Genomic DNA, 17,309 nt, shown 5'->3' with positions numbered 1-17,309 from the left:
CTTGCATTGTCTGGTGAACAGTGGAAAGCTAAGGGTAACTAAATGTCATGATGGAAAAAATCACAAGACTGAGTTCCAAATCATAAGGCAGGAAGTGGGATAGGAGAAATTACAGAAGCAATGCACTGGTATTTTTTTTTCAGCATGACATGGAAGGATTTGATTGCAGTGAGAGTCAAGAAACAACAGCATTTAGGAAGGAAGCTGTTTTGTGCAACATAATATTGTTTGTTAGGACTGGTAACCAGACTACAGAGCTTAGACCATCTAGAGAATGACGGCATGGGAATTGCTGACCTGATTCTTAGAGTAATGTTGTCAGACATTTTTATTATCCTCCTGTATGGATGTGAAGACCAAACTTCACAGAGGCTACCGTCCCCCATGGTCACATCACTATATGTGGTTGGACCCTATCACTGTTCCTCCTTACTTAGTACCTACCTCAAAGACCATTGGAAAGAGCTGGAGGGAAGGCAATACACACCACATTCACCTTATCATAGTACTCAGTCCAGGGGCTAGGTGGTTCCACTTTGGGTGCTTATTGATATCTGGCTTATAAAAATTGAATTTTTACAATAGTTTTCTCCTGACATTTCTTTGATATTGTATGGGTGAGACATGATTCACATTTATAAGCTGATAATTTTTGTTGTGATAAATTTAGTATCAATTAACCCAATTCCTATACTGCTATAGGAATTCCTTCAATATTTAAGTTACTAGCCCACTTGGATGTGGCCTCTTATACTACAAATGCTAATGTAAAACATGTGTGCTCTCTCTCTCTCTTGGCTTCTAGATTCTATTCCTGTTCCCCGTTTGTGCAGAGGATTGTGATCTGTGAGTCTACCCCTAAATAAACAACCCTCTATTATATACAATTCTGAACTAGTGAGGAGTTATTTTGTAACTTCCATCTTCATCTGGAGCCACGTGAATCCCAAATCTACACATACAGTGATAGGTGATTATATGAGTCTGGTTAGGTATGCAGATTCATGTATTCATAAAATAACTAAGATTTGTTTTATAATGAGCTATAATAGATCTGAAATCCCTATGTGAACAGACAAAAGGAAGTTACAGTTTCCTCAGTGTCTAACAATCATAGAATGACCTTGATATAAATCACTTACTTATATCAGTGTGAAACTAACATTTTGAGGTGAAATCTAGCTTGCCCCTGGGGATGTGTTTTGTCTGTGCCCTTTTAAGCACAAATCTCACCCCTCTCTTGAGGTAATTATTATTGTCTTTTCCCTATAAATAAGGAAATTGAGTCTAGGGAAAGTTGGCCAACTTCATAGTCAGCAGATAATGAGAACAGCATTGGTGACCACCATACAATAGTGAGACCACTGAGCCCTTGCTATTCTAAGGCCACTTTTTACTTCCTTCTTCTTATTTCTTTTTAACTTTTTATATATACACACAGACTTCTTTGTGAACAATATACAATATACAACCCCAAAATGAACAGGCTCAGCCCATGAAACAGAAACCAGCTCAGGTGTTCTAAGTATTTAAGGATTAGCTTAGACATGTTCTGGAAAGGTCCAGACATAGGAACAAGTATTACAATTGGACTCCTATTAGAACTGTCCTGGCCGCCTCCTGAGCTGTCTGGGGCTTCTGGAGGTTGGCCATGTAGAACTGCTGCCCCTGGAAGTTAAATCAGGAATCTGCTGCTGCCGTGATTGCTTTCCGATAGACAGGAAGCTGGATAATGGATAATATAAAATCTTTTGTAGAAAAGCTAAAAACTTCCACAATAGCAGCAGTAGCAGCAGCAACAGTAGCAGTCAAGGGCCAGAGGTAGAGAGTCCTCTGCCTCGATTCTGTCTTCCACTTGTTGCCTGAGTGTGATTAACTGGGTGAAACCTGATCAGCCTACAGAGAAGTCTACCTGGGAGGGGACTGGGGAAAGAATGTCTTAGTTTTCTGGTCTCAGAACAAGAGAAAAGAAAGTATAGAGATTCAGCCAGCCATTCCTCAAAGCTAACCTATTAGTTCATTCCCCACTCTGCCCCCCATGACCCAAGTTTGATTTCCAACACCCACCATGGTGGCTCATACTTATTCATAACTCTAGTTCTGGGGGACCTGAAGCCTTTTTCTGGCCTTCACAGGTACCATACATGCAGTATACAGGCAAACATGTAGGCGAGACACCCAGACACATAAGAAAGAAAGACATTTTAATAAATGTAATTACTATAATGTGGATCTTCCAGTTTAGTGGAGCACGAAATGGAAAGGTAACAACTCTGATGTTTATCTGATATTTTACGTTTTTTTCTTCTTCTTGATATCCACAGTCCACTCCTGACTGAGAAGAACCTTTGCTTTCCACACAGTTCCTGCTTTCTGTCAATGTACAAAGCGATTCACATCTAACAGTGGTTTTATGGTTCACTGACTCTACTGAAGTGTGGTGCTTTACCAACCGTGAACGTTGACATGTTTATAATGGAATTTAATCTGAAAATATGCAAGAGGGAGGCTTGTGAATGTGATTTATAATCAGACCAACTTTCATGTAGGTGTTGAGCAGACTATAAAATTAATTGCTGGCCTTGGATTTTTGAGGTTAATTTGCTCTCCTTCAAGAGACAGGGTGACTTCCGTAGGTGAATTGAAGGTTGCAGTCCCAACTCTTTTAAGGGGACACCTAGTCTTGTGAATTTTCAGTAGTACTAGAACAAGCAGAGATGTAGTATAATTAATACATATGAAGTTCCATTTTTAATACAAAACAATACTTACAATTTAACCTCATAAATGACCTTTGAATAAGCAATCTGTTGTTTGACAGTTCATAATGTCAGTGGTCCTTTTTGTTGTTATTATTAGTTTTAAAATAAATAAATAAGTGCATTCATTTATTTATATTTGTGTGTGGGTATTTTGCCTCTATGTGTATGTCTGTGCACTACTTGCCTGTCTGTTGACTTCAGAGGCCAGAAGAGGGTGTCAGATCCTCTGAGAATGGAGCTACAGACAGCTGTTAGCTATCATAGGAGTGCTGGGACTTGAACCTGGGTCCTCTGGGAGAGCATCTAGTATTCGTAACTGCTGGGCCGTCTGTCCATCCCCAGGCCTTATTATTATAGTTAGAGACCTTTATTTCTGCAAAATTGCAGACTTTTTTTAACTATTGAAATACACTTTATTCTGTGTTCACCTTTTATTTCCTACTTCTTCACTTTTCCATCAATCACATGCTATTTAGTGGCATAAGTTATTTCTCCTCAAAGGTCCTTAGTTCTTAGAATCAAACTACAATTTCCTATGCCTCACTTGGCCTGAAGTGTTTATGTGTTTTAATTATCACTGAAATAGTTCTTAGTTTTCAAAGCACTTTTATGTGGATCATAATCTAGACTTGGGAACACACTGCTCTTCAAATGGATGCTGTCTTCTGAAAGTACTTAAGGAAATTCAGCTTTCCAAAGAGTACTACAAAAGGACTGAACAGTAACTTGTGAATTCCGTGGCAGTAAAAGATAATTCAATATTTTTGTACTCTACAGTTTGAAGTGTACTTCAGCTTTTATTTTAATTTTCTTGTGAATTTTTTTCCCGATATGATTGTCAAAATAAATTTTCTATGGGAACTTAAATGTTAATCAGTGACAAGAGACAAAAAATACTTCAGGAAGAAAATGATCACATAACACAATAATATCTGAGATAAGTGCCTATGGCAGAGCGGTCTTTTTACGTGGTGGGAGGATTGTGAGTGCTGGCAGGGGCTGGTGTGGTATAGTGGTATGGATGCTGATGTGCCGTGAGTCTGAATGCAGCCTTCCTCTCGCCGTGAATCTGTCAGTCTTAATCCGTGCAGTTTGAGGGAACTGTTCTTAGTGCAGAACTGTGTTTCTGACTCTGTCTTGGTTTGTCATGTTGCTTAAAAATGTCCAGGTCTGGAAGGATGACTTTATGTCCTCCTCTTTCTCAAAGGGCAGATGGCTGAGTGTGTTCATAATTTGGTCAAACTATTCTTGTTTGTTTTATGACTTTCAAAATATTTAATTGCCAAAATAAATTACCAAATGGCTTTCCTTCAATTTGGGCTACTTGCCTTGAACAAGTAGGAAAATTCTTCATGTTAGTGTTGGCGCATCAGACTGAGGATTTAAACAAGGATCAAATGTAAATGCTAATGATAATCTCATCCTGAAGTACAAAGAGCAAATGCCTGGTCAGGAATGCATAATTATAAGGTCACTGATTTTTATATAAATGTATGTGTGTCAAGATGTGTCATATGTATTTATGTGTGCATATATCTATATAGATTAAATTGTTATCAGCTACAGTCCTCATGTTGTACATTAACAAGATCTCAAGTAGAGTTCCTCATAAATATCTGCTCTTTTTAAACTCTCCACATCCTCATTTCCTCCCCTACCTTTTTGTGAACAACTAGGAAGTCAATTATAATAGCAATGACCTTTCATATCTATAGATTTCCTTGCACTTTTCTTAAGAATAGGATATTCACATTCATAAAAGTATAAATTAATGTTAACTTTATAATAATATCATTGATATATGTTGTGCTTATAGTCAGCTACAATTATGCCTGAGTGTTTCTCTGAACTCTGTATCCTATGCAACACAGGAACAAATCTGTTGCAGGATATTTGATCACTCTTGTGAACCCTGAGATTGCCTTTTTTTAATTGAAAAAAACCTGTTTCTAGTTGTGGTATGGCTAACCCTAGCACAAGACCTTTCTGCTTGAATATTGTACACAAGACTAAATAAAGTCAACCATAGATAGGTCAAGAGGCTGAGCAAGCAACCAGTTGACAGGAAAAAAAAACCACAGAGAGTAAGAGGGAGTCAGGAAGACTGATAGACACACAGGAACTGGAAGGGAGGTACATTCGGTTTGAGGAGTTCTGTTTGAGGAGGCTTTGGCGAAAGTTCTTTCTGGGACATGGGTGGAGGAGGAAGGTCAGCTGGGTGCTTTGTCTGCCTCTCTGAGCTAGCAGGTTTCACTCCAGCATCTGTCTCCCCAGTTTGTATTGGTAAAATTGAACGATTGAGATTTAGATAAAAACAACACAAAACAAGGCTCCTATTTTGCCCCATGCCTGTTTAGATGTTACTCTTAAATACTGTGTCTTCTTTTTCCCTTTTTCTATCCAGCTGCCTTTTTTTTGTAGGATTCAGATATTTAGAAAGAGGAAACCTAGAACACACTGCTAATACTAATCTCAAATGAACAATGAGTCATCCTCTAGAGAACTATGTTTCATGTCTCTACTAAAAATAGATTCATTGTTAATTTGAAATTCAAATTTAACTGAAAAATTTGTATTTATTTTGGTTTTTGACACATCATTATATATACTAATGGTATGCGATGTTTTCATGCATAGATATTTAACTATGAATTTAGGGCATTTGGCTTATCTGACACATCATATATTTACCATTTCTTTGCAGCGAGAGAATTAAAAATCCCCTCTTCTAAGTTTTTTGAAATATTTATTGCACTATTGTTAATCACAGCAGCTCTATATTGAATGGTAGAATACAAGACATATCTCTCCAATTGATTTGCAACCTTGTGCTCCTGCAGCAACCCTTCCTAGCACTCCCATACTTTCTACTTCTATGATATAAATATTCTCAGATTCCACAATGAGTGAGATCACATAGAATTTGTTATTCTGTGCCTGGCTGATCTTCTGCATTGGCACAAATGATAGGCTTTCATACTTATGAATGGCCAAATAACATTCCATTGTGTTTAGGAACCACATTTTCTTGATCAGTTCATCAGTTAATGGACCCATTGGTTGTATCCATTTCATAGCTATTGTGAAATGTGCTAGAATAAATGTTATAATGCAGATGCCTATACATGTCTTATTGATTTAATTTACTTTGAGAATATGTAACTAGTGTTGTGACTGCTGAGTCATATGGTTATTCTCCTCTTATTTTTCTGAGGAATTTCCATATGACTCTCCACAATGACTGTGCCACTTTAATGTTTGCTGTTGTTGATGAGCATTCTTCTTTTCCCACACCCACATTAACGTATTTTGTCATTTTGTTCCTAAAAATTCTAGCTAAGGTGCAGTGACATGCCATGATGATTTGATTTGCATTTCTCTGGCACTTTTTCTATATCCATGATGATCATTTGTGTGTCTTGTTTTGAAATATCTGGTTAGTTCTCTTTTGCTCATTAAATAAATGATAGTCTTTTTTCCTCTTTAATTTTTTGTGTTTCTTATATATTTTGAATTTTAACTTCTTTTCAGATGTGTGGTCTACAAGTATTTTCTCTATAGGTTTGACATAATCCTACTTATTTATTTTTGTTTTTGTTGTCTGTGTTCTTGAGTACTTATCCCAAATACCCTCAACTTTATTGCCTTTCTCTAGTAACATTAGACCTCAGATCTTACACTTCAGTTTGCAATCCATTTTTGTTGATTTTTGTATATAGTAAGGAATAAATTTCACTGATTATCCTGTATATAAATATAGTCATGTTTCTAAGCATCATTTACTGAAGAGAAATTTTTCCTTTTGTGTGAATTTTGGACACCTTTGTCTAAGATTGCTTACTTTTTTATGGAATTATTTTTTCTCTTGTCTGTTTTTATGTCAGTTGTATGTTTTTGTAGTTACTATAGTTTTTATAGTATCATTTGAAGTTAGATAGTGAGATACCTAACTTTTATTTTATTGTTTTTTCCAGTGTTTACAGTTCAGTTTAGTCTACAATAGACAAAAATTATTCTCTCCTGAGCTGTTCTCCCACATCAACTGTTTCAGTAATTTAAGACTTATGAATTATCTTCCAATTTATAACCTTTTCTTTCTTTCCTGGGGAAGACTATTAAGAAAGTCGGAGTGAATTAAATATTATGAAAAAAATGGAGTCACTAACCTTGGGCTAACTAGATAATGATGCTGGATTATGCTATGGGACAATGGTCTGTACCCTGTCACTTGTATTTTAGAGCCATATAATTGTTTGTAGATACATGGAAGAAAAATATAAATTTGAAGCACAGACTTAGAAAGTTACCCTAACTGAAAAAAATCATTTATTGTTTCACAGATTTATCAAAGATGCCCTGCACTTGAAAAAAGTATCTTCCCCTCATGTAAGTCAGTATCAATGTGACAGCTCATTTCCTTTCTGATTAATAAATGGTCTGCATTTGTTCTTACCCATGCAATGTCATCTGTTCCCCTTTAATATCTTGGGGCATATTTCCTTGTAAGTTGACACCAAGTTTCTCTATGCTACTGTATTTTACTGGGTCAAACTCTAATTGATTAGGGAGAGTTCTGCCATTCTACAATGAATGTCTATGGTATGCTGATTTGTAGTAAAATGCAAGATGCAATTATCCCTACTACCAAGGGAATACATCATTTGGTGTTCATTCCAGCAGATAAAAATTCCCCGTGTATTCTAAGAATGGAGGACCTAGTAGAGAATTTGGGGTCTATTCAAATTCTGGAAAGGTTGGGAAATGAAGGACATGAAGTTACCACTTAATTTCTTAAAGAAGAAACTCTTCTGGGAGTCACTGCAAACATAGGCTTTCCTAGGAAGCCTCCACCAACTGTCCCCATGTGCAGCATTGAAGTGAGAAATTGCAAGGGCTTCTCAGAATCCATGGCCACTCTCAGTGTGTCAGTTCATATGCTTATGAACTTACTTACTGCACACGTAAGTTAAGACTTTAGCACAGTTACTGCGGTTGTTCTGTAAACATGAGATGGCTCTGTTGCCCAAAATTTTGTTTTAATATCAAGATTGATGATTCCCTTGCACATACCACAAAGCATAACATGGTTTACTATTATGTTGGACTTTCTTGGGCGATCAGGACAGCTTTCCAAGAAAGAATGGAAATTGGAGAGGTCATGGAATAGAACCTGGTTTTTGCTGAGGTTAGGAGATAGGAATGTCCAGATTTCTGGACATTTGGATGAGTGTTTGAAGAGCTACGGTTTCCACTGCTATCAACAGAAGGGTTGTCCTGGCTTTCTCAGATTTCTAATATGTGGGTAACAGGGAGAGTGGAAGTAGATGAACTTGAAAACTATTCACTGTCAAATGCCAAAACTGTGCTTAGATTCTTTATGACAATACTGTCCTGAACATGAATAAAGGGACTGGGGTGGTCTTTAGAGGGATCGTGTGATGTTGAGTTAAAAGTTGAAATGTTATAAAGTATATGTGACTGCAGATTTGCTTCCTATAATGCTATATGGGCCAACAGGGAGCCATGATCTACTTAAAACTATTTTCTATAAATAAAACCATCATTTTGAAATAATGCCCATTTAAAGAATAAAGATGACAACCATAAAGTATTTAAATGTATACATACACACAAACAGTGATAGAAGTCATAAATCAGTAAGTCATCAAATAAATTTGAGAACTTTTTTCCCCATAGAAAAGAGAATCAGAGTTAAAATAAATTGTGTATGTCATCACTGTTTTTTAATTTAAATTTATTTATTGTTTAATTTTTTTCATTGTGCATATTCATTGTATTTGGCACTGAATCACAAAGGCATGCTTTCATAGACACATATATCATTCCTTGAACATACCCCCTCTATTCACGTCATTCTTTCTTATCTCTTCCAAGTCTCACTATTCCTTTTATTCATGGAGATAGTTTTGCTTCAACTTTCATGTCTAATATACAAAAGTGATCTGTGTATCACTGCTTTAATTTCCCTACCTTATCGTGAATCCTTGATATTATGTTCCCCTGTCAATCCATTGTATTGGAGTATTTGTCAAACTTTTTATATATTACTTACATGACTTTTCATTTCTGGTATTTCAGTATCATTTTCTAGTATTCTTCTTTTTATTAAGTTCCACTTTGATAGCCTGTGTTGACATCTTTATTTCAACTGTTTTTCTCTCTAGAGATTTATTTAGGAGTTTATTGTGTCCAAATTATTTGTTAGATATGTTATCTATTTTACCCCCATTGTTGTGGGATCTGTAATTTTTGAAGGAGTAGTGTTCCCATGGATTTTTCATATTTCTTAATGTTTTACTATTAGAGTTTACATTTTCAGTGGTAAATCATTGCCTTGAATTTTAAAATGTCACTTTGACTTTTTTACATATACACACATATAATATATTTATATACACACATATATATTTTACATATACTTATTTACATATTGCATGTACATGTGATCATGTGTGTGCTGTAACATACATGTGCAGGCTGAAGGGCAACTTTTATGAGTCGCTTCTCCTCTTTTATCTACCATGTGAATTCTGGGAGTTCAATTTAGTTTGCCAGGCTTCAAGGCAATCACCATTACCCATTGAGCAAAATCACCAGTTCCCACCAAATTTCTTTGGATGGAAATGTTTGCAGTGTTCAAAAGGGCATAGTTGTAGTAGGTTTGAGGTGCCATTTTCCTCTGCTAGACTGTTTTGTTGGGACCACCTTCAGTTATAGTACTTCCCTGAGAGTAAAATACTCTGTAAAAAAAATAACTGTAGAGGATAGTCCCACTATGAACGTAAAAGTCGTAGTCAAAAGCCAGTTTCTCTCTAAACACCATTTTAGGAAGAAATAAACACCACTAGTATTGTGTGCACTATCACATTATTTACTGTGGGTATGAATGCAAAGAAAAAAGAACAGTTAGCTTAGAAATTAGCATTGAGTTGAAGGGAAAAGGCTGATGGAAAAGTAAATAAAGGGAGTACACACTAGGGACCAGGGAGAGTAGATGAAGCTTTGGTCAGAGGAACAATTAACAAGGTAAAGAAATAAAACTGGATACGTGAAAACAGTCGCAGCTGCCAAAGGTTGAGAAATGGAAACCCCCCAACAACAAAGCAAGACTGTTCTTTCTGAAAATCTGTAAAAAAGAAAATGAAAAAGGAAAGAAAAGAGCAAAAGGAAGATAAAAAGAGAAACAGAGTGAAGACAGGAACAAAATAGGGTAGAGTTGGTTTGTTAAGCTAACATCGTGTAGAAAATCAAGAGGAAACACATTAAGGGGAGAGATGGATGGATATGGTGTCTGAATGCAGCCTCATTTGCTTGCTGCTTCCATGTTCTTGACATTCCTTCTGAGGTTACCAAGTGTCTGTCACACTCCCAGATTTTGTTTTTTTTGTGAACTTGAGCCAGTTTCTTCAAGGGTTGGTTTGCAGGAGATTGTCATACATGTCCCTTGGGTCATCCTTTGCAAGGTCAGTGCACAGATGCTGGTCACATGTTCACTATCTATGCTGCAAACTGACCCTACTCCTGAGGCAGTGCAATGCTCAGTGTTCTATGTGGGACTTAAATGTATTTTACCTTGAAGACTGTGACTCAGTTTCCACCTCACTGAATACTGTGAGGTTCTGCTCCATCCCATCCTAATAATATCAGATTGACCCGATTTCAGTATATACTCCCTATTCCCATGACACTTAAGTTTTTCTTGAATGCAATTCTTAGAGGGCCTCAGTCTCCAAGACTCTCACTCAATGGGAGTCTTTTTCAGAATATCCTACAAGACTACTCCTCAGAGGGAAACATTTTCTTGTTATCTCTCCTCTCTCTGCCATTGTCACTACCATGCACCCCTTGTCTGGCTTCTCCTTTGTGTCCTGCTGTGAGACAATGGTCTGTACCTTGTCACTTGTATTGTTTTTAATAAAATGTGTATCAGACAGTAGCCAGGCAGGAAGTATAGGTGGCGTGACCAGGCAGGAAGTAGAGGCAGAGCAATGAGAACAGGAGAATTCTGGGAAGAGGAAAGATTTAGTCTACAGTTGTCACCCAAATACAAAAGAAGCAAGATGAGAATGCCTTGCTGATAAAAGGTACCAAGCCACATGGTTAACATAGACAAGAATAATGGGTTAATGTATGATGTAAGAGTTAGTTAATTAGAAAGCCTGAGCTAATAGGCCAACCATTATAATTATAATTAATGTAGGCCTCTGTGTGTTTCTTTGGGACTGAATGGTTGTGGGATTGGGTGGGACAGAAACCTTAGTCAAAAAATGGCACCAAGGTGGACAACTGCATCCACAGAAAGCCTGAGAGAGCTGGGAAGTAATTCTAGACACAAAAGAGCAGAGTTAAGCATAGCTTCTTGGTAGCAGCATTTTCTCAGATGGGTTTGCTAGAGGCAAGTACATCTCATTTAAAAGAGATTTCTGACTCAGCTTTAGCTGCAAAAACTTTCAGCTCTTTTAAGAAACCCTGCCATGAAACACTTAAATTTAGTCGATGAATAGCTGACCCCATGCTTTTTAGTGGTGGCAGGGACCTTGAAACGGCATAGAGTTGTGGCATTAAACATGACTTCTGCTAGTACCTCTGTCATGAAGCTAGACTCAGAAAGCTAAGGAATGGGGTGAATCCAGCCGTCAAAGTCACGGCTTTAATCCTAGCCATATTGCTTAGCACACTAAAGATTCATGTGGTCTGAAAGCCTGAGTTAATAGTACAATCAATTTAAAATTAATGTAGGCCTCTGTGTGTTTCTTCAGAATTGAATGTCTGCGGGACTTGATGGACAGAAACTTCTGTCAACAGTTTACTACTTTTTGAATGGTTGCTATCTAATGTCCTATGTGGATCTTGTGAGGCTCTGTGTCTTTAGCTATGGCTTCTGCCCTTGCTTTCTGTCTGCAATGTTCTCTCTCACCCAAATAGAACCACTTGATCTCTGGCAAGGACCCTGTACTTTGTCTCTCACTTTATAAATTTCCCTATTTTCCTTTCCTGTTGAGATTGGAGGGCATCACCCACACCTTCTGGAAGTTGGTATGCATCCTTCCATAGTTGAGTCCCTGGAGTTTCTGACTGGCTTCATCTGTGCTTCTTCTATCATTTCAGATCTTGATAATCCTTTGATTTTAATGAGAGATTGCATGACAGTGGAAAATCCAATTCTTGAAATACTTTGGTTCAACTATGAACAAATAGCATATTCAAGAAAATCAGATTGCTTAGGAGTAGGTTGTCTTAGTCATTAATGTAAAGGACGTTCTAAAAAATCCAAGTTATGTAAGGAAGTAGTAGAGGATGCCTACTGCTCTGGCATGTGCAGCATAAATGTTAGAGATGTAAAGTTAATTAAGCTGTGCTTTGTCTTTAAAGACGTCACGGTCTATCCATATACATCTTAGATTTAAGTATTTGAAGAATAATATTATTTGGCTATTAAAGTCAAGACAACTGGTCTACTTGTCAGTCAGTCCTATAAAATATAGCTGCTCAGTCTTTTTAAAAAAAGCATCAATGAAAATCAAGTATAAATTCAGTATTGTTTCCTTAAATAATTCCTATAAAATAAAAGAAAAGCTAGCCAAGTAAGAATAAATTCTAATTTGGTCCTGATGTTGTGTAGAAAAGACTGATGAAAACTGACAATATTGTCCACTGTTTTGAATGGAATCCTGATTTCCACTTGAAATGGAGAAAATAGTATCTTGCTGCTTGCTGAAGTAGCGCAACTCTGTGAGGTGATTTATTGTGTATTCTCGGCACGTCTTTGCAGGTAATGAGGTGTGAGGATGACTGATAAGCACACAGGATGTGGAAGAGAAAAAATAATAAAGCAAGCAGATTCACCTAAGTAATAATTGCATATAATAAATAAGCAAAATTTATTAAAAAACATCCGATATGGAGCCTTGAAAATTTTTGAAATCGCTACCCTGTATAAAACCCCAAAGCCTAGAATTACAATGAACTTAATTCTCTAATCATTGTACTGTAATTACTGAATAAGTTTAACACGTATCATGAAATATAAATGCATAACTTGTATAATTTAATATGTAACTCCTTGATTTTGTAGATAGGACTTAAGACATTCTATGCATTTTCTTGATTAACTCCTTTGGGGAAAGTTTTGTGAGAGCAGAAAGAAATTAGTTTAATGGGATAATACTGCTTTAAATAACTCACTGATCTATATTATTTCACTTGACACACATAAAACATGTTTCCATCTATTATGTAGCCTGAAAAAACCTGAAATTTGGCCTGGGAAGATAATGGAACACTTGGCTATCATGAGCAGAACTTTGAGCTTGATTCCCCACATTCTAGAAAAGGGATGTGGTTGGTAACATACACCTGCAACCACAGCATTTGAGAAGTGAAAACGGAAAGAGGAGGTCAAGGTACCCCAGCTCCTTATCAAGTTGAAGGCCAGTCTAAGTTAGGTGAAACTCTGTCTTTTATTCTTGTCATTGTCGATGTTCTCTTGCGGAGAAAAGACACCATGACCATGGCAACTCTTATACAGGAAAGCATTTATTTTGTACTGGCTTACAGTTTCAGAGGTTCAGTCCATTATCAGCTTTGGTGGGAAGCATGGAAGCACCCAGGCAGACATGGTGCCATAGAAGGATATGAGGGTCCTTTGTCCAGATTCTCAGGCAACGAGAAGAGAGAGACCCTGGGTTTGGAATCATATTTTAAAACCTCAAATCCCAGTCCTAGTGGCATACTTCCTCCAACAAGACCACACCTCTTTATCCTTTCAAATAGTGCCACTTCCTGATGATTGAGTATTCAAATCTAAAGCCTACTTCCATAAAAGTCCCACAATTCATTTTCTTTTAAAGTTTAATTTCTTTATTTATTTTAATTTTTACATTTCATAACATTATTTTGATAATATTCATTCCCTTCCTCAACTCCTCTCATATCTACCCATTCTTTCCCAGTCACCCAACTTCATGTCTTTTTAAAAACCTCCAACTCAAAATAAAAAGAAGCCATCAAGTCCAATTCGTGCTGCTCATATCTCTGTGTGGTCTTTCCCTGGACATGGTTGACTTAACAGAGGCTGCCTCCTTAGGGAAGACGTCCTTTCCCTGGACTAGCAACTATCAGGTCCAGTACTACTCAGGTAGGAATGGGGCTTTATGCCTACGTATACTCAGGTAGGAATGGGACTTTATGCCTATGTATACTCAGGTAGGAATGGGGCTTTATGCCTACGTCTACTCAGGTAGGAATGGGGCTTTATGCCTACGTCTACTCAGGTAAGAATGGGACTTTATGCCTACATATACTTGGGTAGGAATGGGGCTTTATGCCTACATATACTCGGGTAGGAATGGGGCTTCATGCCTACGTCTACTCAGGTAGGACTGGGGCTTCATGCCTACGTCTACTCAGGTAAAAGTGGGGCTTTATGCCTACATATACTCAGGTAAGAATGGGGCTTTATGCCTACATATACTCAGGTAAGAATGGGGCTTTATGCCCACGTATACTCAGGTAGGAATGGAGCTTTATGCCTACGTATACTCAGGTAGGAATGGGGCTTCATGCCTACATATTCTCGGATAGGAATGGGGCTTTATGCCTACGTATACTCGGGTAGGAATGGGGCTTTATGCCCATGTATACTCAGGTAGAAATGGGGCTTCATGCCTATGTATACTCAGGTAGGAATGGGGCTTCATGCCTACATATTCTCGGGTAGGAATGGGGCTTTATGCCTACGTATACTCGGGTAGGAATGGGGCTTTATGCCTACGTATACTCAGGTAGGAAAGGGGCTTTATGCCCATGTATACTCGGGTAGGAATGTGGCTTTATGCCTATGTATACTCAGGTAGGAAAGGGGCTTTATGCCTACGTATACTCGGGTAGGAATGGGGCTTTATGCCTACGTATACTCGGGTAAGAATGGGTCTTCATGTCTATGTCTACTCTCCATCCCCTACTGAGAAATTTGATCTGGCTCAAGTTTACACAGATCTGTCAGGACCATTGTGAATTCATGTGTGTATCTGGCCTCCTTGTCTACAAAACACTATTTACCCCCTCGAATTTCTGGTCGCCCTGCAGTGGTGGCTACACCCTGCGGAGCTCTCCCGAATCCCATCCCAGCCTTCATCCAGATACACCTCCCTTTCTTTCTTCCTTCCCCCTGGGGCCACAAGATCTCCCCAGAGCTGCTCCCTGGCTCTCTGAGCCTGGGCTGTGGGCTCAGCCGGGCAGGGGCAGTTCCTGTGCTTTGAGAGCCTGCCTGACAGGCAGGCCCTGAATCACCTCAGCCACATCCTGGCCAGCAAGAGACAGTGATCTTCTAGCAGACATCCATTGGAGGAGGGGTGAGTTTGCTCCTGGCCCGAGGGCTTCGGCTAGGAGGAATTCAGACTTTCCCCGCCCCCCTCGACTTTCTGGTCGCCCTGCAGTGGTGGCTACACCCTGTGGAGCTCTCCCGAATCCCATCCCAGCCTTCATCCAGGTACACCTTCCTCTCTTCCTCCCTTCCCCCTGGGGCCACAAGATCTCCCCAGAGCAGCTCCCTTGCGGGCTGGGCCAGGGCTGTGAGTGCAACCCAGCAGGAGGGAGTGCCTGTGTTTCAATAGATTGCCTGAGGAAAGGTAGACCTTCTGTCAGTGAAGTCCCTGCCCAACAAGGGAACCTGACCTGGTACCAGAAGATCCAATATAGAGCAGTTGAAAGAAAAGATGGGCAGACGCCAAGGCAAGAACTCCTCCAACAATCTAAAAAACAACATGAAATCACCAGATCCCAACGACCCTACAATAGAAGGACTTGAACCTCTTAATTCAGAAGAATTGGGAAAAAATGCCATTATGAAAGCAATAGAGTCCCTTAAACAGGATATGAATAATTCCCTTAAAGAACTGGATGAGAAGTACAACAAAAGGATTGAAGAAATGAGTAAAGAAATGGATGAGAAGTATAACAAAAAGTTTGAAGAAATGAGTAAATCCGTGAATGATACACTGGGAAACCAAGAAAAAACGATCAAACAGGTAATGGAAACAGTTCAAGAATTGAAAACTGAAATGGAGGCAATGCAGAAAACAAAAAACGAAGGCCAGCTGGATATGGGAAATCTAGGTAAATGAGCAGAAACTATAGAATCAAGCATAACCAATAGGATACAAGAGATGGAATAACGAATCTCAGAGTCTGAAGATACCATAGAGAAAATAAATGCTCAGATCAAAGAAAACAGCAAATCCAACAAATTCTCATCACAAAGCATTCAAGAAATCTGGGACATAATAAAAAAGCCAAATCTAAGAATAATAGGGATTGAAGAAGGAGAAGAACTGCAGATCAAAGGCCCAGAAAATATATTCAACAAAATTATAGAAGAAAACTTTCCCAACCTAAAGAATGATATTCCTATGAAGGTTCAAGAAGCATACAGAACACCGAATAGACTTGATCAAAAAAAAAAAAAACATCCCCTCGCCATATAATAATCAAAACACAAAACATACAGATTAAAGAAAGAATATTAAGAGCTGCAAAGGAAAAAGGGCAAGTAACTTATAAAGGTAAACCTATCAGACTTACACCGGACTTCTCTATGGAAATCATGAAAGCCAGAAGATACTGGATAGAGGTACTGAAGAAACTAAGAGAGCATGGATGCAAACCCAGACTGCTATACCCAGCCAAGCTATCATTCACTATCAATGGAGAAAACAAAATATTCCAGGATAAGAACAAATTTAAACAATTCGTAGCCACAAACCCAGCATTACAGAAAGTAATAGAAGGAAAATCACAACCAAGGAATCCAACATTGCCAACACTGCCTACAATAACTCAGACATCTAGCAACCCTTCACGAGCTTAACTCAAAAAAGGGACACATACAAACTCTATTAAACAAACAAACAAACAAAAAATAATAATAACCGGAGTCAACAACCACTGGTCATTAATATCATTTAATATTAATGGACTCAATTCACCTATAAAAAGGCACAGACTAAGAGACTGGATACGAAAACAGGATCCAACATTCTGCTGTTTACAAGAAACACACCTCAACCACAAAGACAGACATCTACTCAGAGTAAAGGGCTGGAAAAAGGTTTTTCAAGCAAACGGACCTAAGAAACAAGCAGGTGTAGCCATTCTAATTTCCAACAAAATTGACTTCAAACTAAAATCAATCAGAAGAGATGGAGACGGACATCTTATACTCATAACAGGAACAATTCATCAGGAGGAAGTCTCAATCCTGAATATCTATGCATCTAATATAAAGCCTCCTACTTATGTAAAATAAACACTTCTAGAACTCAAGGCAGTCATCAATCCACAGACACTAATAGTAGGAGACTTTAACACTCCTCTCTCACCAAAGGACAGGCCATTCAGACAGAAACCTAGTAGAGAAATAAGAGAATTATTGGCAGTATTGAATCAAATGGACTTAACAGATATCTATAGAACATTCCACCCAAATAGGAAAGAATATACCTTCCTCTCTGCTGCTCATGGAACCTT

Source organism: Myodes glareolus, chromosome 16 (assembly GCF_982192425.1).
Source record: "Myodes glareolus chromosome 16, mMyoGla1.1, whole genome shotgun sequence".
Taxonomy (NCBI): Eukaryota; Metazoa; Chordata; class Mammalia; order Rodentia; family Cricetidae; genus Myodes; species Myodes glareolus.
This window is presented reverse-complemented; position numbering follows the sequence as displayed.